This window comes from Battus philenor, unplaced genomic scaffold (assembly GCF_028537555.1).
Source record: "Battus philenor isolate CCGP_79_NKW_IND1 unplaced genomic scaffold, ilBatPhil1.0.hap1 SCAF_8, whole genome shotgun sequence".
Lineage (NCBI taxonomy): Eukaryota > Metazoa > Arthropoda > Insecta > Lepidoptera > Papilionidae > Battus > Battus philenor.
Window position 1 is genome coordinate 5,474,132 of NW_027181748.1, and position 14,176 is coordinate 5,488,307.

At 34.8% G+C, this 14,176-nt stretch overlaps 1 protein-coding gene across 2 annotated transcripts in view; it reads right to left on the reverse strand.

Annotated features, from left to right (window-relative positions):
* Positions 1–979: 979 nt before the first annotated feature.
* foxo (forkhead box, sub-group O) overlaps positions 980–14,176 on the reverse strand; it is a 115,214-nt gene continuing 102,017 nt past the window's right edge. For both annotated transcript variants that reach the window (XM_068774859.1, XM_068774858.1), the window contains exon 9: positions 980–3,845. The gene's annotated coding sequence lies outside the window, so the exon portion shown is untranslated. The remainder of the gene's footprint in view (positions 3,846–14,176) is intronic.

Below are 14,176 nucleotides of genomic sequence, written 5' to 3' on the forward strand. Positions count from 1 at the left end.
AAAGCAGAGTTTTCTCAAACTACAGACATAATACCAATCGGTTTTCTGATTTTAACAGCAGTGAAATTAGTGAGATGTTCGTTCAATGTGACTACGAGGCTTAATGAAAGAAATAAGGGACTACACGGTACAAAGCTGTTGTTGTTTGGAATAGGGGCGGCTCGAGCTCGTGCAGCGCCCGTGTGCAATGAAACCCTGGCGTCCCTAGGTCTGACCCCCCTTCCCCGCGGCTATAACTATGCCGTCGTAACAAGAAAGTTTTTTCATATTCCAACAAGCTATTTTATAAGTAGGTATAGCTTATAGTATGGTATTAGTTACGGCCTTTCTTCTTAAGTCGGCAGAATAACACCCATAGTTTTTATGCCTGTAGCACATCTCTGTTGCCGCGGCGCCCGTGTGCATTGCACACCCTGCACTATAAGTTAAGCCGCTACTGACTTAAAATGTAAGTAAACATCAGTGTTGTGTATTTCACCAACATCTTTTCAGCTGAAGGACTTCCATCGCTGGTTATAGGTTTCTTTCATACACTTCCAATAAGATCAGAGAATTGTTCACATCAATTGCTTTTCAACTTCCTAAACAATGTCGTCTATCCACCTCGTTTGTGATATGTTAGCTGTGTTTGCCGGTTTCTGGTGTCCACTTTTGAACCTTCAAGCCTTAGCGAACTTGACCCACAGTCATTTTAATTTGCCAATCCGCTGATCTATGTCGGTAACTTTAGATCGTTTACAAAACTACTCATTCATGATTCGGTATCGTAAAATCCCGACTATAGCTGTCGTCATGGCTCGTTGGGCGGCGGTGCGCTTGAATAAGTATATTTTTAATAGAAATAAATATCAGACGATTGGTTGAATCCTAATTATTTATCTAAAATGGAAAAAGGAAAGAAATAAAACAGCCAGAGTTGAAATTTTGAAAACAATATCAAATTTAATACATAAATAATATTTATGTACTTCTACAAACATGTTTTCCTCTATATATTTACATTAAACACATATTTGTCCTAACTTACTGTAGTATTTCACAATTTGTCGAAAAAAATTCACTAATTGATAATAATAAGCGATCGAGAAATAATTCAACGATTATGTTAATTAATGTCAGGTGATTAAATGATAAAAAAAAAACTGAAGAAAGACAAATGATCGAAATAATTTAATTACATCGCACTATAGCGAGGGCCCGCGGTCACGGGGCGTCCGCCACGTCTTATACAAAAAGTAACATTTATTATCTAAACACAATCCCAAGCTTCAACAATTATTCAATATGATGAAATGCCCTTACATTTGTTAATTATTACACAGCTTAAGGTTTTGTTACGTATTCCTAACAAACTGAAATTGAAAGCGCAGTTCCACCGACTCCTAGGCACGGAGCAAATTTCCATCCGTATGAAGGGCAACTAACACGAAACTTTATTTCATACGAGGATATCCCATTAAACTACGTTTTATTCTATATTTGCTCTAATAAATGGCTACAACACGCGTACAATAAACGAGAGCGTGTAGAGTAAAAATTTGCAACAATTGTAAACTGCCCGGGCCAAACAGGCCTATGCACCATTTTGTTCCCTTAATAGAACGCCTTGTGCTCCTTTCATGCAAATGTCGACCAACTGTTTTATTAAAAACTAAATAAAAAAGATTTTAAAGTTCATTTATAGTATGTTATATTCAGTTTAACGAGTAGTATTGGAAAGGAAATGAATTGTTTTTTAAAACAAAAATCCTTTATTGCCATGTCAGCCAATAAACGCTTACTGCAAGGCTTACAGGTAATAGGTCTCCCCTAAAAGATCGCCACGATGACCAGTCTTGCGTTGCTCGCATTGAGTGACTTCACGCGACCTTGGCTATGTCGTAGGGTCACCTTGTCGGGGACCTGCCTGCAACCGACTAGTGGTCGTGAACAAATATTGCTTAAATAAAAAAGAAGGTAAAGCACAGTGAGCCAAACGTTCCATGTTTACCATAGCCCATAACGGAGACAATAAAGTCTGTATGTAATTGACCGCGAAATTACTCGCACACCTTTTATATTAACACTAAACTAAATATGTTTTAACAACCAGGAGATACAATAATTATACTTAACTAAGATCCTGAGATACGCCGTCCGGCGTCTACGACACAGTTCGCGCGCTACATGCATACAAATATTTGGCAAACGTCACTACAATTATTCTTCAGGGCGTGTTCACACGAGCGTTAACTGTTCTGTACACGCGACGACTAACGAAATTTCGCGTGACCGATTTCAATTCCCACTAACGCACACATGAACAGGTCCTTATAGTATCGATGTCCAACATCCACATTCAAATGATAGTAACTCGACTTTTAGTCTACTAATGACTATACAAACTAATTATCTATCTACAAATGTTTGTATGAAAATAATGTGTGTGATTAATTCCGCATATACCAATTCAATTTTTATTTCTCGAATCGCTTGCGTTTAACAAAATGTTTGAAAATTAAGATTTAAAGTGAGCTATTAACAGGTATCTATAGCACCAACATCAGCTGCAATAATGCTAAAAGAAAAAAAGACCAACAAGCGGTGAATGCACTCAATAAACATGGTACAAAACGAAGGGGCCAGATATTGATGTTCTTAAAACATTACATTTTATGGACGCCAAATATTACGACAATTGACTTACGATACACGTACTAAATTGAACACTTATTGGCTACATCTATCACATACAGTCCACTGAGGTAATTCACAGAACGTATTTTTTTCGCTATATTTTTACATGCTAGCCCACGACACTGAATATATTCTGAGCTTGGTTGAGGAAGTAGCTTACCCAAGAAATTAACATTTTGGACTAGAGATCTGACTAAAATGGATTTTTGTTTGTGCGTCAACTTTTTTTAAAAAAGAACGCTTGGCTTTTATAGCCAGCTAGTGATAAAAGAAAACAAGTACTTACAGTTTTTTTAGTAATTTGTAACTCACCAGACACAAATATAACATTTTGAATACATTAGTGCTATTGCAAGTGAACATTTAGATGATTGTTCAGTCTGTTAATTATTCGATCAATTCATTTAAAATCCATCTAAAATATTGTTACATCTGGTTTATAATATTAAAGTACATTGCGGCAGTAAACAATAAAAAATTAAATTATTTTTTTTTAATAAAAATTGACGTTTTATTGTCCTTTACATGTATTTATAGTTAACTTCGTTAACTAAATTTTGATTTATGATAAATAAGGTTAAAAAAAAACAATCTGTTAAGAATCTTAAATAAGCAAGAATGGTCAAACGTGCAAAAGTAATTAAAACTAAATTAAACTTATCCCGTTTAGATATTATTTAAAAATCGAATGTGACTTCATAATGACAATACGATCTTGACTGAAGTTCCTTATTTGTAACAATTGATGCAAAATCAGTCAGTATTACCTCGTACAAAAGGAAAAGAACTGTATATATTGAAAAAATGGCTTATAAAATATTACGTGTATGAATAACAAAAATTCATGAGAAAATGAGAACAATTGTAAAATGTTAAAGAATATGGACATTCCGCCAACAAGCACCCTGAGTTTGAATCTAAAACCCGAACAAATAAAACACGTATGGTCAAAAGAGTAATTTCATAGTTTCAAGCGTCGTTTACGTAAATTTACATTTCACCCGCCAGTGGAAGGACTCTGGGCATCTCGTTTAATGCATAAAACTGATTTAAAATTTGATTCACAGTTGTGTTGAATGAACGGTATTTACACTTTCAGTTTGTTTTCACAACCGTTTTGGAGCGAAGGCAGCGAGATAACTGTCACCGCATTACGTATAGACGTTCACCTGAAACAGAAGTAACAAACTGGTTAATATTTTAAAAATGTTCAAAAAAAATTGGCAGAACTTTCATAACAACGCACCATCTATGTATCAGCATATGATAAAACGTTCTTTAATGCTTTAGATATGGTGATAGATAGAAACTAGAACAGATATAAATAAAATAGAAACTATGGAAACGCTGGATATATATAAAATCTATAAGGGAAGGCCTAGATCCAACAATGAAGGTTCTTTGGTTGATATGATGACGATTCTGGATATAACACAAATTAAATGAATTAAGTTTTAGTTTTTTATTAAGTATTATACACTACATTATTACTCCGCAGTTATATATTTATATTACAACAATTTATACAGCTTATATTTTATTTTTTGTGCATTAATTTTATAGGATTGTCATTGTTCACAAATAAGTTTTCAGAGGATGGACAGCAGTGTTCTCTGCGTACCATTATACAACACTGCGATCGCCAACCCGCCTGCCAAGAGTGGCGGTTAAGCTATAACCCCCATAGATATATTTAGAGGTCTGTGCCTTGCAATGGGAGTGTATGGGCTGAAACGACTATTCATTATTGAAAAAAAACTTCCTTTGGAATTTACAAATAAATCAAATACTGTAGCGACATGGTTAATATGTGGCCCTTGGGTTTTCCAGCGGTCTCAGTCCCTCCAGCGGTGGATGTTCTACTCGGATAATTAATGATAGTGATGATAGACACAAAGTTTTTCCTGTTGGATTAACGTGAATATCATAAAATTATTTAGATAAATGTCAAGTTATAACGAATTTCATAATTGAAAACTATAGACGACGTTTTATTTGTTTTTTTTTTAAATGTAATAAAATAGTTCTGATACATTATATTATGATAGTAACTTGTGCATATGCCTTTGTCGCGGCTGCGATTGGGCTGGTTTATCACGACTTTTATAGCAACGCTCAAATAAATTGACGATGTATCCGTTTTAAGTTAATTAGACGTAACGGCGTCGAGGAGTGAAGCCAAATTTAGATTCTAATTAAATCAGAAGAGGCAATAAAGTAGTCGAGCGGTAGTATCGCAGTAATCTCGATGTAATTCTCACGCAGCTACTGTGGATGTGGATTATCAGCGTTTCTCGTTCGGGCAGACTTTCTGCTGAGTCGGTGGAGTGTAAATCGTAACCTGCCCGACAGAGCGACGCCAAGTCTGCGGCCCCCGCACTCCTTGCCCCGCGCCTCCCAGGTGACGACCCCCCATAGTGCTGCCACTTCATTATATCGATCTAGTACTATTTCTTATTACTAATACCATAAAGTAAGATTATAAATATAAGGAGAATTCTGAATGCGCATGAATAGGCTATCAAGTTGATCGAATTTAAAAAAAAAAACATTTAAGAGAATATTAAGAAAGAAACGTTTTATTTAGAATATGTTTAACACACAGGATTTTTTTTAAAACTTAAGTGGTGTGTGTGCCATTTGAACTTTCCCTCGTCGTATTTAGACCGCAAATACGTAAACACTTGCTGGCACGTCGCGCGTGGGATAGCGGACATTTTTTCACGAATTTAATTTTTGAGCTGGGCAAACGACGTCGGTTTATTGGCGTCAACGCGGTTCTTGAGACTCAGGGAAAAAAATTCAGAGGCGTGAGACCTGGGCTGCGGGGTGTCCTGGTTGCGTTTACAAGCGCTAAAAACTCGTTGAATATATGGGACGTCGCACCAACTTTTTGGAACCAGGTCTTTATAGAAAGAAAACTTACATTACATTCCTTTGTAACGATTATAGTTCGAAGTTCGCACGCCTTTCCGACCCACAATGTGGAATACATTTCAAAATTTCACTGTTGATACATTTTTAAGATATTTGATCAATTAATACGAAGGATAAGTATTAAGTCTTTTCTCTAATAAATCTAGTTACATGTTTTTTATTTCTAATTATTATTAAACCAACTTAAATTATATGTAATTTAAAACCTAAAAACATTTTTCGATGACCAGATGCAGGATTTAATAATAATTATCGATACATTATTGCATGCGAATCGCATCACTACAAAACCACGATAAATCTGTCGCATATTCAGCAATGTAACGGACTTTCTCTGCGCGACTCATTGCTCAGAATAAAGTGCGCCGTTCTTAATATGTAATGTAGATAATTGGCATCCTTTCCCGAAATAACTTCCACATAAAACACAATTAAATAAGAATGACATTTATTATACATTCGTGGGAGTAATACTGACCGAAAATATATGTTAGACAAACATATTTCTTGTATAAGAGTTCTGTGATTTTGGTTCTGAATTTGTAAAAATGTCTTAAGTATTACATATAATAAAAAAATTGTAACTACTGTAATAACGTGTAGATATTAATTATAAGTTTATAGTATGATTGGAAATAGGTGAAAAAGCTTTAAAGGGATGAAAGTATAGCTCATTTGCTGTCAATTGTATGGTACACGCTGTCAAAATATATAACGTAATGATAATGTAGTATGCAGACGTTTTTCAGATTACATATTAAAATTAATTTATATTCACTATCTGGCCCCGCAGAATGTACTGTTAGAAGTTATTGGCCTGATGCATTCCAACAACTAAAATAAACTAATGTAACATATTTTAGAGCGATTTGTTAATCGTATTTACAAAATTAAAATAACGAACACGTGTAAAATATACAAAAAGGATTTAAATCAAATCCCTTTCATTCATGAAAAGTAAACGCCTTCCTCACCTAGTCACTTTCTGGTATAAAAAAAAAAAACAAAAAGTAAAACTGTGCGAATGCAGACAGAAACGTTCGCCAAACAAATCCTTGTGGCCGCACACGACACTGAAACTATCACGTTTTTCTCGCCCCACGAGGCGGCGTGACAATAAATCGAGTTTCGGATGTTACGGGTTATAAAGCATAGGCGTCGTCGGTTATCGAGTGATTCCGGCGGGGTGTAAATTTATTCATACTCCGGGGGAACGTCGACCTCTTAGCTCGCGCGATATTTAGAGCGAGTTTCCTTAGTAGCGCCTCGATCGCTGCAGGATTTGCGGTCGTGCGAAGCGAATTGTCACGGTTTTAGGGGAATGGTCTCGTATTTATATTGGTTAAGGCCGCACGCGAATGTGTGTGGTGCGGATTAGTTTTTAATCAACACTTTGTTACTTTTTTTAATGCAATTTCTACCAATGTGAAAAATTTCATTGATTAAACTTTTTTCTCTCATACTCTCTCCCACAAAGAAACATTTAGACCTACGGCAGATAACAAACTATAACATAAATAACAAATGTTGTATATCCACAAGATGGGCAGACAAGCATGTTTAGGTAGTAGGAAGATACAAATCGCTTTCTACCAGTCCCATTAGAAATCTCTGGGGAAAGCCTATGCTTAACAGAAATGTCATACAGTTGACAGGTTGATGATGATGAGATTAAATTTCAATAACTCATCTCTATTGCACCGTGTTTAACGTTTCGATGAATTAAAAATAAAAACATTTCGCGTATAATTAGCGTAACAAAAGTTTTTATTTATATTTTTATTAAATGTTACTCCTATAAATTTTACTATTTTTAAACTACTGCTCGTTAGTTAATCTCTGGGAATAAGTGAAGTCGTCTTTCGGCCCATAGGCGCTCAAAGATACGTATGGCGGAATATACTATAATCGCTACGCCTGTCGGGTTGGCGATCGTAGTATGACATGGTACGTAACGGACGCTGTTGCCCAACGTCCGGAAACTTGTTTGTGAACAGTGACAATCCTATATAATTAATGGACAATTATATATAAAACTGCATCTCGGTCCCCCTGCTTAATAATTTTTTTTGATAAATTAGTCAAATATGAGAACTGTATTGTTGCTGGTTATACGTATATTTGTTCTGACATAAAAGGTGCCGTAGTTAGTATTATAGCATAGGAAATATTATTGCCCAAGGTAACAATGATGATTATAGACAATTATTATATTTATATTATCCTTATTCAGTACATTACTAAATCTAGAGTAATAGCAAACTATATAGGACAGGACTTGCAGTTAAGTTGGTCTGATGAATTGTATTTATCAACGATCACTACAAAAATTAACTCTGCTTCCCCGCAATAATGCTTTTGTAGCACTGATTAGATATGTAAGAACTGAAATAAGAAAAAATAATTAAATTCGGTTTTCGTTTACCGGTCCACGAGGTCTAAAAATCAACCACTAATTAACTAAAGTTCTGATATGAAACTTTCTATATATTGTTTTACATGAACAAATTTCTCATAGGAAATGTCATTTTGACGTTATTTCTAATCATGTACTTATTGATTTCTCAAAATTTTAATGTCACGTTCATTTGTGCAATCAGCCGCAAAGTTTTTAAGTGTTTTAATCTATTTTATAGGGATAATATTTATTAAGTGATTTTAAAAGATGGGCGTCTTCCAAAACCAACATTATTATTACATTTCAAAAGAAGAACGACCACTGCAGGACTTATGACTCGCCCAACCATTAATAATAGGACCGGATGGAAGCGATCTGCGGCAGCTTGCTAGCTTTTTTCGGCAGCCTTGACAATGTCGTCTACACCTTGTGGGTGGTTGTCTTACGCTATGCTTACCAGGTCGTGGTTTCCACACCAGAACATTAAAGCCCCAGAGGTTATTTCTAACTACAACTTGTAAGTTAGAAAATAATAACTTTGCTAATACGCCTATTGGATAAAACGATCAATAAAATATGTCTTTTTGTAGATGTAGTAAGTTTTATTCGCTTCAGTCGCTTCTTAGCGCCTTTAAACATGAAAATTATTTTTCGCCCACATTAAACAAATATACATTCAATAAATAAAACATATACGTTCGTAGAAAAAAATTTCCAATGCTAAAATTAATGTAATCCTTTTGAACTGTACCGCGCGTCCCTGACTATTTTATAAAGTTGACTCGTTGTTATTTAATTATTACCAGGATTATTTACTTCACCATTTATAAGTAATATTGAAAATCTTTGGGGGAGGTCTGCTTCCAAAATTTAAGATCCTACGGCGTAAATGACGTGTGCACCATTCATATAATATAGTCATTTCATAATTTATAACGTGTGCTAATTCCTGGTTTCGAACTATTAAAAAGACTTAGTTTTTTTTTTGTCAACGATGTTATTTGTTAAAAAATACACTTTGTAACAAATTTATGAATGTGTGAACATTTCGGTAAATTAATAATCAATAAGTATAAAATGGTATGACCTAATTCCAACGCAATGTTCTGTTTAGATGACACATACTATGAATGTAACTAATAGAAAAAAATATTTTCTCATGTAATTTGTATGTCATATAATTTATAAGTTATATATGGTATTCTGTATACACACTATATCAAATTGTACAATATTTTAATAAATGAAATTACATGTTTTTATTAGTTATAGAAATCATTAATGTAAATAATATATGACAACTTTGTGACTTGAAAGGTGATTCCTTATGATCATTTCAGCCGTAAAATATCCACAGTTGGATATTGATCTTCCCCAGAGACTTCTACCAGGACCGGTTAGAGGCGGCCTGCATCCAGCGTCTACTGATGACCTTAACAGGGTCATTTGTCCACCTTGTAGGTGTACGTCCTAAGCTACGCGTGCTGGTCTATGGCCTCCACTCTTAACAAACCGTAACCTTAAATCCCGAGCGGCATTTTCAATTTGTCATTTCGCCCGGCTAAGTCGGTTACTTTCGCCCGTATACAAAACTTCTCATTACTTATTGGATTTCGTAGAGCAATCACAAGCATAACCCTTTCCATGGTTCCTTTAGCGAATCTGATACATGGTTGTTCTTATAAAAATATATTATTTTAAACATATCTGTACCTAAGTTTTTATTTGGATTATATTTTATTATACATCCCAAAGGTTTAAATATGATGAATAAGTTTGAAAAGCATACGGGGTATCCTATAAACATAAATTTTCAACCATAAATTTCCTTAGCGGTCAAATATTTCACGTCAATCAAAACTAAAACATGGTGTACGTGTAATCAAACTAAGTGTCGTGTACCATAAAAGAGAAATGAAAATATAATCATAATGTTATAGAGGTCTTTCATTATTTGAAAGAATAGAAATCATATTTTGGTAGGTAACCGGTCACTTTTTATTGTACACGTTAGAAAAGAGATACATATATCTAGACATATATCTATATCATAGTCTCATCACTAAAGGCAATCTCTTACAGATAACCTTTATAAAGAAATAGAAGACGGTTGTTTGTTATTAATACATAAAATCATTACATAAAGTGATTACTTTGAAATACGAATGATTTTTCTTTTGCACTGCAAATTGTCAATACTCACAGTGCAAAGTCCTTCGAGATATTTAGTCTAGTTGTAAAAAGGCAGATCCATGCGATAACGTTTACAATTCGCAGCTTATTTATTATGAACGTAACAAGGCATTATGTAACGTAGTATGTAATGGCCGTGTTACGATGCCGTAAGTCCGTAAGTCGGAAGGCGGGCGGAACAGGGTACCTGTTGCATGTGGGCGGGGCGGGTACGCCCAACGCCCAGCGTGCATTGCTTCTCCGAGCCTTTCCACTGCACTGTTGCTCTCGTAAAAAATCCATAACCATTTATATAAACTCACAACAAGTAAATAACACTGCAATGGATTTAATAGTCAACAATTAATTTAATAGTTATAAGTAATATTCTTCATTATTTCTTTTAAGTAAAGAATCTACTGTTTGTTTATTAAAATCTACAACGTATTAAGATTGTCGGAAAGTTCTAGATAATTCCATATCTATACCGGTCATGTAAATGTTCATAACAAGTAAGAAAGACAAAAATGGAATGAAATGAATAGACTGAAGTCCTTTTGCTTCATTGTTTTTAGTTCTTTAAACCTACAATTTTTTTTTTGACAAATGGGTATAGTTTGCCTATTGGTATATAGAATTTAATCTGATTTGCGATGACTTAGTGCCGACGGAGATTGAACCTCTTCACAGTATCTAAGGTTCAAGGGTTCATCGAGCTTACCAGTTAAGAGTAATCTGACTATATTACAGGTCCAGCTCGAGCCGGGGCGATAAATTTGTTTAATGAATCCGTTTAAACGGTTTATAATATACAACATACCGCTTCGAGCGAACTTCGAATCAACCCTGGAAAATATACAAATATTAAAATTATCTAGATTACCGGATTGAACTCTATATTCTCGTATATATACGTATACTCGATCAGAATTTATTTATGTTTGTGGTGGCGTTTCGAACATCTGTTAGTTCGGTTTCATTGAATTAGATGTACCTTAAAAAATATTATTATTTACTATTAGATAGAAACTTCTGATAAAATGTAAAATTTTATCATCGTTTCTTCCGTTCGAGTCGCGAACATAATTTGAATATATATAGAAGCGGTTTAATTTTAAATATAACTCTTTATTTACGCACTTATTTTATAATACGTAGTCATCATCAATATTTCAGCTGTTGGGCGTCTACTGCTGCTTCACTCGTAGATTTACAATAGAACAGATTATAAGCGGCTTCCATCTAGCGTCTTCCAACGACCGTAATAGAGTTTTATTTTAAATTTAAATCACAAAAAAAAATCTAAAAAAGAAAGTTAATAAGAGACGTTGAAAGGTTTCATTCGCCCTAAGACGTCCTTTACTATTTCATTCCTACGAAATCAAATGTGAAGTTAATGCGCGGGGATGGAACGTTCTAATAAATCAAAGGAATATACTTTCTCCCCCAAACATATTTTCAGGTGACAAACAAAATCTTTCTGGCATGTTTAGGTGAAAAACTTTCTTACAAGGAAACAAGTTTGAGCGACAAGTTTATTGTACGTTCTAATAAATATATCACATAGGTAAATAGTAGGTTATTAAAACGCTCTTGGAATAACAAGGTACACACTTTCGATTTACGTGGAAATTGTTGACATTACAATTCATAACCAAAGACTTATTTGAGACTTATCTTCGTTTATTTGTACAAAATGGAATCTGGTTACCCATCTTCATAAACATAAGTAATTTACGAGCCTGTGTAATTTGTGTGTTAAATTATTTGAAAGCAAATTTGTAAGAGGTGATCGGCTTGTAATAGTGTGCAGGTCCCTATAATTATATTTATTCACGTACTGAACAATATAATATCCTTCAGTGCGTTAAAATAAAATTATACGAACAGTGTAATCAGTGATGGTACTGAAACACGGTTTCTCATTTGGGCTTCATTGTCAAGCTCACAGTTGATGAACGAGCCATGGAATGGCCTAATTTTTTTGGACTCTTTACGAGATCAAATAAGGAATGAAAAGGTCCATAGATGAAAGTATACTGACTTAGCACAGCGGATTCTTAAGTTGAAGTGGAAGAAAGCAAACCGTATATCGCGCAGAACAGATGACCGCTGTCCGGAAGAGCAGCGTAGGGCATCTACATTACATAAGGTAGATAGACGATCTAGTTAACAACCGGACCCATAGGACATCTTTGGGCGAAGTCTATACATCCTAGCAGTGCACATACTAGTAGTATTAATGATGATGATGACGTATTATAAAATTATTTCCGTGAATGAAGCGGAGTTTTATGCTTGTAAAACATAATGGCAGTGCATTCGGGGCTCGGTTTGAACCGCAATGTGTCACGTCATACTTAATCCAATTTGTCGCCGCCCGACCTCGGAGCATGACTTAACTCGCTATAACTAAATTCCAATAACCAAAGCTTTATGTTCCCATTCACATTTACGGAACTAATGGATATTTTTAAAATTGTACAAATGTAAAGGCCCTTGCCATGATTTCGAAATTAGCTCATGTTTATTCATATGTTAAGCTATATCATGTCACTGGAGGGCTAATTTCAAAGATCCTATAGTCTTTGATATTAGCCTAACGAGTTTTTTTTTAATAATAGAAAAAACCGATTTCATGCTTTGGTCAAAAGTAAATAATAATGACAAATGGTTATTCTGGAGTGAAGAAAACGGAAGAGCTAACTAGGTCTTATTGAAAATCTGTGGGGGAGGCTTCTGCCTGGCAGTGTTACGTCTTACAGTTGAAATGATGGTGATGTAGACGATGAAATAAACTTGAAGAAAACCAAAAACATTATTCAAAACGGCTTGCTCTGATTATCTACAGGATGCCTTTGATTACTTGTTATTATTCTTTTGTTAACCATTGGAACATCGGAAAAGACCTCTCGTTGTAAAAGGTTGACACTGATCCACATTATATGTAAATTAACAGACGTCATACTTGGTGCAGGTTTTCAGTAATTTGACATTTAAAACTTAAAGGCCAGTTTCTTTACTGCCGCTTAATCGAACAAGTAATATAATAATTATAAAAACACAGTGATGGCTAAACAATTATTTATTAATTTTATATTATTTTACGAGTATCATGTTCCTATTGTTTATATGTTCCAATCAATGAATGTATACAACAATAATTTGGTTTCGATGTACCTTTCGGAAATTAACAACTGAATTATCATTGCCTACGATAAATATAAAGAATTGATATTCGTATAACATGCAATTTGCATAACGTTTTAGCTAAAAATGCGAAGAAAAATTGACAGACATAACCCTGTTGGTACTAATTTGCGCCGATCAAAGTCGCCAGTGCGCTGTCAAATAATAATGGGGCGACGTTGTTGAACATGCCGCCTCCATCCAGCCCGCCTGCGCGGAATAAAAAGCATTCCGACTTTGAAAGTTGATAACGTCACATGACAATTTTCATACAAGAAACGTTGGATAATAAATGCGGAACAATTTATTTATATTTTGTTTAAAGCAAAATTAATTTTGATTGTTATTGTGGAAAAATAACTGTAGGAACTATTTGCTTAAGTAAAAATAGTAAATTTACTATTCTTCTTCTTTTCAGCCAATAGACATCTATTGTAAGGTAGGCCCTTACTCAAAAATTACCAGGATGACCGATCCTTTGCTGCCCGTATCCAACGCGTCCCGCGACCTGAACTGTATTTGGAGGCCTACCCACCCGCGTCTACCAGCTCGTGGTCGCCACTCGAGAACCTTTCGACTCCAATTGCCGACGGCTGCACGAGCTATGTGCCCCACTCATTGCCACTTCGAACGAACAATTCTTCGATCTACATCATCATTTCTAATTCGATCTTACACCGAAACTCCGAACATAGCTATTGTTCTCTGGGTGACCTTGAGCCTTCTTGTCTAGTAGTAATATAGTAACACCTAATTGTTGTATCATAAATTTTTAACTTATTCGTTGATTAGTGTAAATAACGA